Raw genomic sequence first — 10,794 nt, forward strand, 5'->3', positions numbered from 1 at the left:
CCGGGCGTCCACACTGATGACAAGTGGTGGTTGGAATGACGGCAGGGGCTGACGAAGGGCATTTGTGGGAATAGTGGCCCACTTGCCCATACTTAAAGCAGGTTACTGGATTTCCCTTACATTCCCCGAAATGCATCCTTCCACAAGTGTTACAGGCTGGCAATGGGGTCGAGACTGGTTGGAATAGGATATTCTTGACTTCTGGCCGCTTTGGCTCACATTCACACTCATTGGCCGCTTAAACCCAGTGTTCTTTCCCGGTAGGGACACTGCTCCTCGATTAAATCTAGTTGGGAAGCTCCTTCCTGCGGAACCTCCACCCATGCTCATGTTTTTCTTCTTTATTCCCTTCTTCTCTCTTTCCTTCTGCATTTGTTCACTTCCAGCTTCTACAATTGTTGCCTTTTGCACCAGAGTGGCATATTCCGTAAGCTCAAGGATTGCCACCCTATTCTGAATCCACGGTTTCAGTCCCTGCTGAAACCTCCTAGCTTTTTTTTCCTCGATGCTCACAAATTCCGGAACAAACCTTGATAACTCAGTAAATTTCACTTCGTACTCTGCTACAGATAAGTTATTTTGCTTTAGCTCCAAGAACTTGAGCTCCATCTGGTTTTCCATAAACCTCGGGAAATATTTTCCCAGAAATAATTGACTGAATCTCTCCCAAGTTATAATAGCATTTGTCTTCATGTTTTTCTTGGCCTCCCACAAGTAGTTAGCCTCTCCTTTCAGAAGGTAGGTAGCAAATACAGTATTCCGTGCCTCATCGATACTCAGAATCTCAAAGAATTTCTCCATTTCCTTTAACCATGCCCTTGCCTCAACTGGGTCGGCTGATCCGTGGAACTCAGGGGGCTTAAGGGACTTAAAAGCCCTGAAAGAGTTTGCCACAACATTGTTATATCCTTGAGAGGGTGGGTTGGGTTGACGTTCCAAGTTCTGCCTTAGTAGTTGCATGAACTGGCACATGGGATCCATGCCTGGGTTTGGTATTGGTTGCTCAACCTCAGTTTCTCCTTCAGCCTCTATCTCAAATCCCTCAACATCATATGTTTCCTCCTCCTCTTCATACAGGGAGTCATCCTGTTCAACATAATCCTCGTCTTCCTCTTCACTGTGTTCCTGGTTCCTATCGTCCTGGTTATGGCTTCCCTAGTCCTCAGATCCAGGGTTCGCCCTAGTTCCAATCTTTCTTGGCGGCACGATACTGATAATTAAAAAAAATTATTGGGAAAAATCAACGTTAGGTCACAATCATACTCAACATTGTGCCTTGCACAGCTCTATAATGGGGATAATCTATCTTGCAATTCTATTATTTTATGACAGTTCTAATAAGAAGTGCGGTAATAATAATGATAAAAACAGTGATCTCGTCACTAAGGAACTGAACCGAAAGGAAATAAATATATACATAATGCGAGGAATACATAGTTTGATCTGGTCAAAAGTACAACAGTGTTACAACCATCTGTCCCAAAAGTGATACACAAGAGTCTATATCTCTAGTCAGAAAAAGGGATGCTATATACAAGTCAACTATCCCGGAAAATTGGCTCTTACTAAGGCCTCGACTAACTAGACAACTAGACTATCCCATCGTCAGTCCTGAATCACACACCAGAGCGGGTCAGCTCCCATACCCTTTCCATCGCACGACGGAAGATATAGTCGGCCTGCCGCCTGGAGATCCTACCATGCCTGTCCCCCTGGAGCGATCTGAGTCTCGCTCGGGACGTGAGCTCTATCCCCGTCAGCTCCCTCCTCAAGGATCGGGGTATAGCAGCCCTAGTCTCATAAGCTCGGGTACGCCTACCCGCCCTCTCTGCATCCAACTCCCTCCTGGCCTCATCCAGCCGGGCCTCAGCAACAGCCACTCGGGTCCTCAGTACATCTTGAACATAGTCGTGGGCTAACAAAGACTGCCTAAGGGCAGGGCAGGGTCGAGAGGTGGTGAATCTGGAGCCGCTGGGGGTGCCTCCTCGGTCTGCCTAGGCTCGGGAGTATGGGTCTCTGAGCTGTCATCATAGGGGCTCCAGGATAATGGTGGAGGGGTAGGAGCTCTGACCACCGGGAGTTTGGGTAAAGGGGTACCAGTGTACACTACCATAGCTCTGACACGCTCCTCAGCCACTAAGACCTCATCCGGGTCCTCCTCATCTGAAATAGCAACAACCACTGTCTCTGACTCCTCTGAGGGGTCCTCCTCATCCTCCTCCATCTCAGGCTCCTCCTGATCCTCGACATCTAGCAATACCTCATCATGCTCACGCTCGAACATCTCAGGGTCCTCTATCTCATGCGCCTACACATTAAGCGAGCTAAGTTACTATCATGATACTTATAAGGGTTCCCGTAAGGGTTTTAACTGTCAGCGCTACTTTAAGTAGTCCGACCTTGAACTTGGCAAGAGTTCTTATTATCTTTGTGAGTTTATTATTACATCGTCGCATCATCTCTGAGGTTTATAATGCTTAGCTCTGATACCATTTATGTGACACTCCCAGATCCGGGGTCAGGGATCCGGGTCGTCACGGTCTTTTTTTCCACAATATCACTTCACTTAATTAATAATAAATAACCTTATGCTGTGACCCCACACTAACACACACCACAACCCGTTATAGTCTCAGAGATGAAATTGAAATAAGTACAAGTCCTTGAATCCACAATTTAAAAGTTATTACAACCCAAAATGATTACTTGATAAATTTACCATTAATTGCCATTATCTGCCACAAGTTATAATTATACAATATTTGGTTCCCAAAAGTAGAATGCCTGATCTACAAATAGATCTACCTCTGCAGCTATAACAGCTACAACATCAACGGGAAGACGCGGGACGCTTCCCACGCGCTTGCGCTGGGTCTGCTTGAGTCTGGCCATCTTTCTTAACTGTTGTTGTGTGATGAAGAAATGAAGCAAGAGTGAGCATTACAGCTCGCAAGATAATATATAGTGTAAAAAATAATGCAAGTTTCTAAATGGATAACTTACTAGAATCCTTTATCAAGTGTAAGGTAATTACTTACTGGATATAAGTTTTAAGGAAGATGAAGTTACCAATTACTTCATTATACTTATACCATTTTTAGAAATCTACTTGAACTATTTCTGTTCAAAGTATAATAAGTTTCAAAAGGTCATCCCATAGATGAGACCACAAGTTAAAACTTGAATAGATTTAATCTTTGAAATATTTTTAAAGGAAATGAAGTTACGAGATACTTCATTCAATGGGAACACCATTAAAACTATTTAATCATGTCAATGCTTCGGCAACCACCCATTCGTAGCCTTTCGATCGAAATGCTACGGGTAGTGTTGCAAAATTATCCAACTGGATGATGAACTCATTACAGGAGTTTTGTCGCGCCAAGAAGACCATTTACGATAATCAGTCGTAGTAGTGCAACCCCACCATTTTCTACATGTAGAGGAGAGCCTGTCGGATTTACTTGTCAACCGAACACTGGACTCCTAAGGAATGTACCGTCTTGCGGAACTCCCAGGCCATTTGGGCCAATATAATAAGGCTGGGCCGGCGCCACTCGACCACTTACGCCACTCCTAGTTCAGATGAAATCCATGACTCTGAAACGTAAAGCTCGTCCTCACCTTCCCCAAGTAGAAACTTGTTGATACGACTCCACCAAGAAGTCGTATCTAGTTGGAAAGGAAAACTCACCGATATTTACTAGGTGATGCCTGTTAATGGATTAACTTGTTCCAAGAATTTTACTTCCCGAGTATTGGGTAAGTAATCAAAAACTCTTTTATCAAGACAACAACCTTGTTGCGAATATAAAACACACCACAGAGCCGGATCCCTCAGGTTTTGAGCGAGTATTTAAATCCCCTTCGAAATGAGGATCTTAAATATAAAATGAGTTTTGGGATCCGCTCTAACTTTTAAAATCATTTTGAAGACTCGCAAAATATTTTTAAGAATGTTTGGAGTAATGCTGATTTAATAAAATAAATCAGTCCCAATATATTAGTAAATATCTGAATATTATTATTTAAATAATCTTCCCATAAAGAATAATCTTTATAAAATAATTGACGTAGAAGTTGTAAAACTTATACTTGAAATGAATCTTATATAACCAAAGATGTACTTATACGAAAGTAATATCTTTATTTGAATAATCAAAAGTAAGTTTGATTATCGACACATTATTCTATAATAAAATAAAGAATATTATTTAGTAAATAATCGGAGTCATAAGTCCTTGAATGAATATTCAAAATAATATTCATTAATAAAATAAACGGAGTCATAAGCCCTCGTATGAATATTCAAAATAATATTCAATAATAAAATAAACGGGATCATAAGCCCTCAAATGAATATTCAAGATAATATTCAATAATAAAATAAACGGGATCATAAGCCCTCGAATGAATATTCAAGATAATATTCATTAATAAAATAAAGTTATTGAATAAACCTTATTCGATTCATAGTTTTGAAAACTATTCATATATATATATATATATATATATATTATACTCGGGAGCCTCGACTCCCGGTTTTAGAAAAAGTTCACCTTTGGGTCCCCTATACTAAGGGTATATGCAAATTACCGCTTATCTCTAGCATAGGTATTATCAACTGAATCAACATATATATGTATCAAGAATACGAAACAGGCATGCATATATACCATATCACATGCTACAATATATCTCAAGAATTTGCTAAGTAACCATTATGCATCTATCACAAGATAATGCATGTACAAATGTATACATCACAACAACAGTATAACGGATAGAAAACTTGCCTGAGCGACTGGGGGTTATAAATGGCTTGGGACGAGTCTGGTAACCTATAAACAACATATAAGTTGGAATTAAACCAAAGTCACTTATAAATCTATACTTTAACCAATTTAGACTCTAACGCTCGCTTTGCGCTTACTGATTCTCTTAAGTCGCTCGAGTACCCTCGGCTCCACCATTTTTAATAAATTAACCATTATGAGTTTTAAGGGGATTTTTTCGCGAGTGTCTTACCAACTGCGTAACACACTTTACATAAATGTTTCATACTCCAATTAGTCCTTTTAGGTCTTTAACCTATGTTTCAAAGTAAGGCGAGGGGTAATAATTCGTTCGCAAAACGTTGTTACTTAAAACGGCCGTTTCTCCTAAACCGTATAACGGAATAAAATGAACTACATATCAAAACGAAGCTCGTAACATGAACTATCTAATCATGGCAATGGTCAAAACCTAGAATGGAGTTAACGGGTCCTAATGTTAAGAACAAAAACAGTCTAAAGTAAATCGGACATTACGACGACTATGTTTACGCGATTACCCAAATTTAAAACACTCCAATTCAACCCACAATCAATCCACAATCACAACCCAATCAAAACTCCATCCATACTACATTATAACAGCCCCAACAAATCAACATTAACAATTTATACTTATTCTTAAACTTAAACTTAACTACACTTAAGTTCATTAATCAACAATCCAAGAATTACCACTCCAAAACTTCACAAAACTAACTAATCTCTACATTCACAACAAGCAAGCCTCCCATAAATTAAAATCAACAAAACTAAACCTAATTAATCAAATAAAGTTAGGGTTTGGAGGGGTTATACCTTCCTTAGAGAGTGGAGAATCAAGAGAATGGCTTGGAATCACCCTTAAAGTCCTTATCCAAGCTTAAACTAAACAAAACTTCAAGAACAAAAATTTTAGTTCTTGAAAAACACTATTCACCATCTTCTTCCATGATTTTTAGGAAGAGATTGTGAATGATTTAGGAGCTCAAACTTATAGGATATCCATAACTATGCATAAGGAGTCTTAGATAATTACCTTGTGATTTAACAATGCTTGGAACTTGATTTTTGATTTTCTTGCTTTGGAAAAGAAGAAAAGCAGAGAGCATGGAAGAAGAAAGGTGAGAAAATATTGTGTTTTTGGTGAAAATGAATTGTTGGCTTGGTTGGTTGATTTTTTTATTTGTTTTGTTTTGTTTTATTACCTTTTTACCATGTTAACTTTTGTGTGGTTCTAATTCAACCAACAACACACTTGCTTGGTCATGCTTATGTCACCATGTGATGTCCGCTGAAGAAAGGTGATTAGCTTTTAATGATTTGGCTAATGACCGCTGATCTGTTAAACGGTTCGCTTAACTTTCATTTTCGTTTATCATTTGAGGGATCATACCCAGGATCTTATTACTTAGGTTCCCTTAACCTTTCGTTTTCATTTATCGTTTGAGGGATCATACCCGGGATCTTATTACTTAGGTTCCCTTAACCTTTCTCAATACATTATATTCCTTTTTATGATCCTCTATTAAAATCCTTGAATTTAAATCCTTTTTATCCTGTTACCTTATACTCAATTCTTTCGATATCTGGTGGATTTTCGGGAAAAATCTAAAGGTTCAAATTTGGATTCTGACGATCTTTACATACACTTATATATCATATAGAGTACCAATAAAATCTCAGAATATCCATAAAAGAACTGATAGGGATAAATAAATTATGATTGTATAATTAAATACTGCATTAATTGTACAAGCTGTGGGCTGCTAGGCCCAATAATAAGATGTATAATATTCAGACCAGAAAGGTTAAGCCTGACGGACCAGATCAGGCCTGGTGGAATAATAAAGGCCCAAAAAGCCCTGATTATTAATTAATTTCGTAATTAATTAATAAGGGAAAAATCAGATGTTGAAAAGAGTCCCGATGAGGATATAAATCCTTAGAGATTAGCCTCAAGGGGACCTAAAAGGATAAGGAATCAGCTTCCTACTTCCTAGGACTCCTAAGTCTATCCTAATTCAGAGGCTTATCCACCAAGTCTCCTATACCAAGTCCAATTCAAGGACTCCCACATCTATATAAGGGGTTTCACCCCCACCAATCAGAACTACGTTTTTTGACTTGATCCTTGGCAATCAGCAAGGTACGTAGGCATCTTGTTAAGGCAGATTGAGTCACGAAATACAAGAGCAGTCGAATCGAGCCTTGGAGCTCACGTTCCTTAGTATTAAATACAGCAATTATATATAGTAGTTTTAATCCATAACATTTGGCGCCGTCTGTGGGAAAAACGCAACAACAACCATGGCGAGAACACGGAGAACAACCAGCACTCTGGAGGAGGGAACACCATCAGGGACAACCCAGGTGATTTCATCAACCGTGGAGGTTCCTCCCCATTCAACTTATGCATCTACTCAGGGGGAAGCCCAGACAGGGGCAACTCATCCTCAGCCACAAGGGACAACTCCCCCGATTATTCAAGGTACGAATCCTCAAGTTCAACAAATACATATACCTGTGAATTCTCGACCCGTCGGGTATGAATATTCAACTATTGTTACTACTAACCCCCCTTATGGGATGCCCCTTCACCCTGAGGTTGGAGGAAGTGGATATGCTGGGCGAAGCGAAGCACGAGGGCGGTCGCCCCCCTATATACGAGGTTTGGATCCTATCCCTGAGGATCGGGAATTTTCTGGTCCATACACTGAGAGAGACTCCGAATCTTCGGATGATGAAGTGGCCCCGAGAAGGAGGCGTCCTGGAAAAGAGCCAATGGCCGATGGAAGGCAACGCCCCCAAAGCACCCCAGGGGCGAATCCCCAAGAAGTGCAGGAAAAGATCAGGGCTCATGAGGCTGAAATCCAAAGGCTGAGACGTGATTTGGAGGCTCACCAAGCCACCAGATCCCACATACCTCCTAGGGGGAGAAATCTTCCTCCTATCATAGACCTGGATGGTCCGGTAAGAAGAAGGGCTGCTGTCCCAAGAACTGATCCAAGCAATCTCCTTCCCCTTGGAGATCCTGATGATCCAACTCCACCCTTCACAGAAGAGATAATGAATGCCCATGTCTCAAGGAAATTCAAGATGCCCACCATCAAAGCCTATGATGGCACAGGAGACCCCGCTAATCATGTTAGGACATTCTCTAATGCACTGCTGCTGCAACCCGTGAATGATGCTATAAAATGTCGGGCCTTCCCTCAAACCCTGTCGGGTATGGCTCAAAGATGGTACAGTCGCCTACCCCCAAATTCTATTGGATCATTCAGAGAACTAAGTCAGGCTTTTATTAAGCAATTCATCAGTGGAAGGGTCCATGAGAAAAGTTCAGCATCTCTTATGAGTCTTGTGCAAGGAGCTAAGGAATCCTTAAGAGATTACCTGAATCGTTTTACAAAGGAGGCTTTAAAAGTCCCAGATCTTGATGATAAGGTAGCCATGATAGCATTGCAACAAGGAACTAGGGACGAGTTTTTTAAGATGTCTTTGGCCAAACGACCCCCTGAGAGCATGTTGCAGCTCCAAGAGAGGGCAGGGAAGTATATCAAGGTTGAAGAAAGTATGAGGAAGACCGTAGTAAGTAATGAGCCCACTGGAGGCAAGAAACGAAAAACTGATTTGGAGTATATCGCTAAGGACAAATATCCTAGAACCGAACAAAACCCTGATTCAACCCCCAAGAAGGGAGGACCTGGGCAAAAGTTCACTGAATACGCTAAGCTGAACGCTCCCAGAAGTCAGATTTTGATGGAGATTGAGAAAGACAGAGATATTCGCTGGCCTAAGCCCTTGAAGGCTGATCCCGCCAAGCTAGATAGGGGCAAGTATTGCAGGTTTCACAAAGATGTTGGCCATGACACCGATGAGTGTAGGCAATTGAAAGATGAAATTGAGTTTTTGATTCAAAAAGGAAGATTGAATAAGTATACTGGAGATGGAGGGGACAGAAATAATAATGGAAGGAAGAACTTTGAAGATCGTAGGAGGGACCAAGATGATCAGGGGCGGAATCCCCAACCTAGAGGACCAGTTATAAACACCATTTATGGAGGGCCGAGACCTCAAGGGCCTGTGATAAACACGATCTTTGGAGGTCCAACTGCTGCTGGATTGTCCAAAAATTCCAGAAAGGCATATACTAGAGAGGTTATGCATATTGTTGGAGAAGCCCCGAAGAGGGCCAGGACAGAAGTAACATTGGCTTTTGATGATTCCGACCTAGAGGGTGTGAAGTTTCCCCATGACGACCCGCTGGTCATAACACCAATAATAGGAAATAGCCCGGTTAAGAGGGTCCTTGTGGATAATGGTGCTTCTGTGGATATCTTGCTCCACGACACCTTTCTAAGGATGGGGTATAACGACTCCCAGTTAACACCAACCGACATGCCGATATATGGATTTGCTGGAGTAGAATGTCCTGTGGAAGGCATAATCAAGTTGCCAACCACCATAGGTACGGAGCCAAGGCAAGCAACGCAGATACTGGATTTCGTAGTGGTAAAGGCTAGTTCAACTTATAATGCTATCATGGGGAGAACAGGGATACATGCCTTCAAGGCAGTCCCCTCTTCCTACCATTCAGTCATGAAGTTTCCTACCCGAAACGGGATTGGAGAAGAGAGAGGAGATCAAAAAATGGCTAGAAGCTGTTATGTGGCCTCTTTGAGGGCAGACGGAGTCGGGGGGCAGGTTCTTCCTATTGAAGATATGGATGTTCGAGAAAATGATGAGAATAGAGGAAGGCCAGCAGAAGAATTGGTTTCGGTTCCTTTAGATCCCAAGAATCCTGAGAGGATGACTTTCATTGGAGCCACATTAGAGGAGCCCCTTAGAGGGAAGTTAGTGAAATTTTTGCAAGAAAATAGTGATGTGTTTGCATGGTCAGCAGCTGATATGCCAGGCATAGACCCGGAGTTAATTACTCACAAGCTAAACGTGGATCCAAGTCGGAAGACAGTGAAACAAAAGAAAAGAAATTTTGCCCCGGAAAGACAAGAGGCTATAAAGCAGGAAGTAGAAAAGCTCTTAGAGGCTGGTTTCATTGAGGAGATTCAATTTCCGGAGTGGTTAGCAAACCCTGTAATGGTGAAGAAGGCTAATGGAAAGTGGAGGATGTGTATAGACTTCACCGATCTGAATGATGCATGCCCCAAAGACTGTTTTCCGCTGCCTAGAATTGATACTTTGATTGATGCCACCGCTGGACATGAGATGCTGAGTTTCATGGATGGGTTTAGCGGATACAACCAGATCAAAATGCATAAGGATGACATTCCAAAGGTATCATTTATCACTGACTTTGGTGTTTTTTGTTATCTTGTTATGGCGTTTGGTCTCAAGAATGCAGGAGCCACCTATCAAAGGTTGGTGAATAAAATTTTTAAGGATCTTATTGGGAAGACTATGGAAGTCTATGTTGATGACATGCTAGTCAAGAGTCTAGTAAAGACTGATCATATAACCCATTTGAGGGAAGCTTTTGAGGTCCTGAGGTACCACAAGATGATGTTGAATCCCACGAAGTGTGCTTTCGGAGTAGGATCTGGAAAATTCTTGGGATTGATGGTCTCAAAGAGGGGAATTGAGGCTAACCCTGATAAAATAAAGGCAATCCTGGACATGGAACCCCCAAAAACTGTCAAGGATGTTCAAAAACTCACAGGAAGGGTTGCTGCGCTAGGACGATTCATCTCCAAGTCAGGAGACAAGTGCTTGTCATTCTTCAAGTCATTAAAGAACATTAAAGACTTTGTATGGAGTGAGGAAAATCAGAAGGCATTTGAAGAGTTAAAGAAGTATATGGGCCAGGCCCCGTTGTTGGCCAAGCCAGTTCTGAGTGAAGTTTTATTCTTGTACTTGGCTGTTTCAGAAAGTGCCTTGAGCGCGGTGTTGGTTAAGGAGGAGCTGAAAGTCCAGAAACCCGTATACTATGTCAGCAAAATCTTGCATGGTGCTGAGTTGA

The sequence above is a fragment of the Apium graveolens genome, chromosome 2 (genome assembly GCF_009905375.1).
Source record: "Apium graveolens cultivar Ventura chromosome 2, ASM990537v1, whole genome shotgun sequence".
In the NCBI taxonomy this organism is placed as follows: Eukaryota; Viridiplantae; Streptophyta; class Magnoliopsida; order Apiales; family Apiaceae; genus Apium; species Apium graveolens.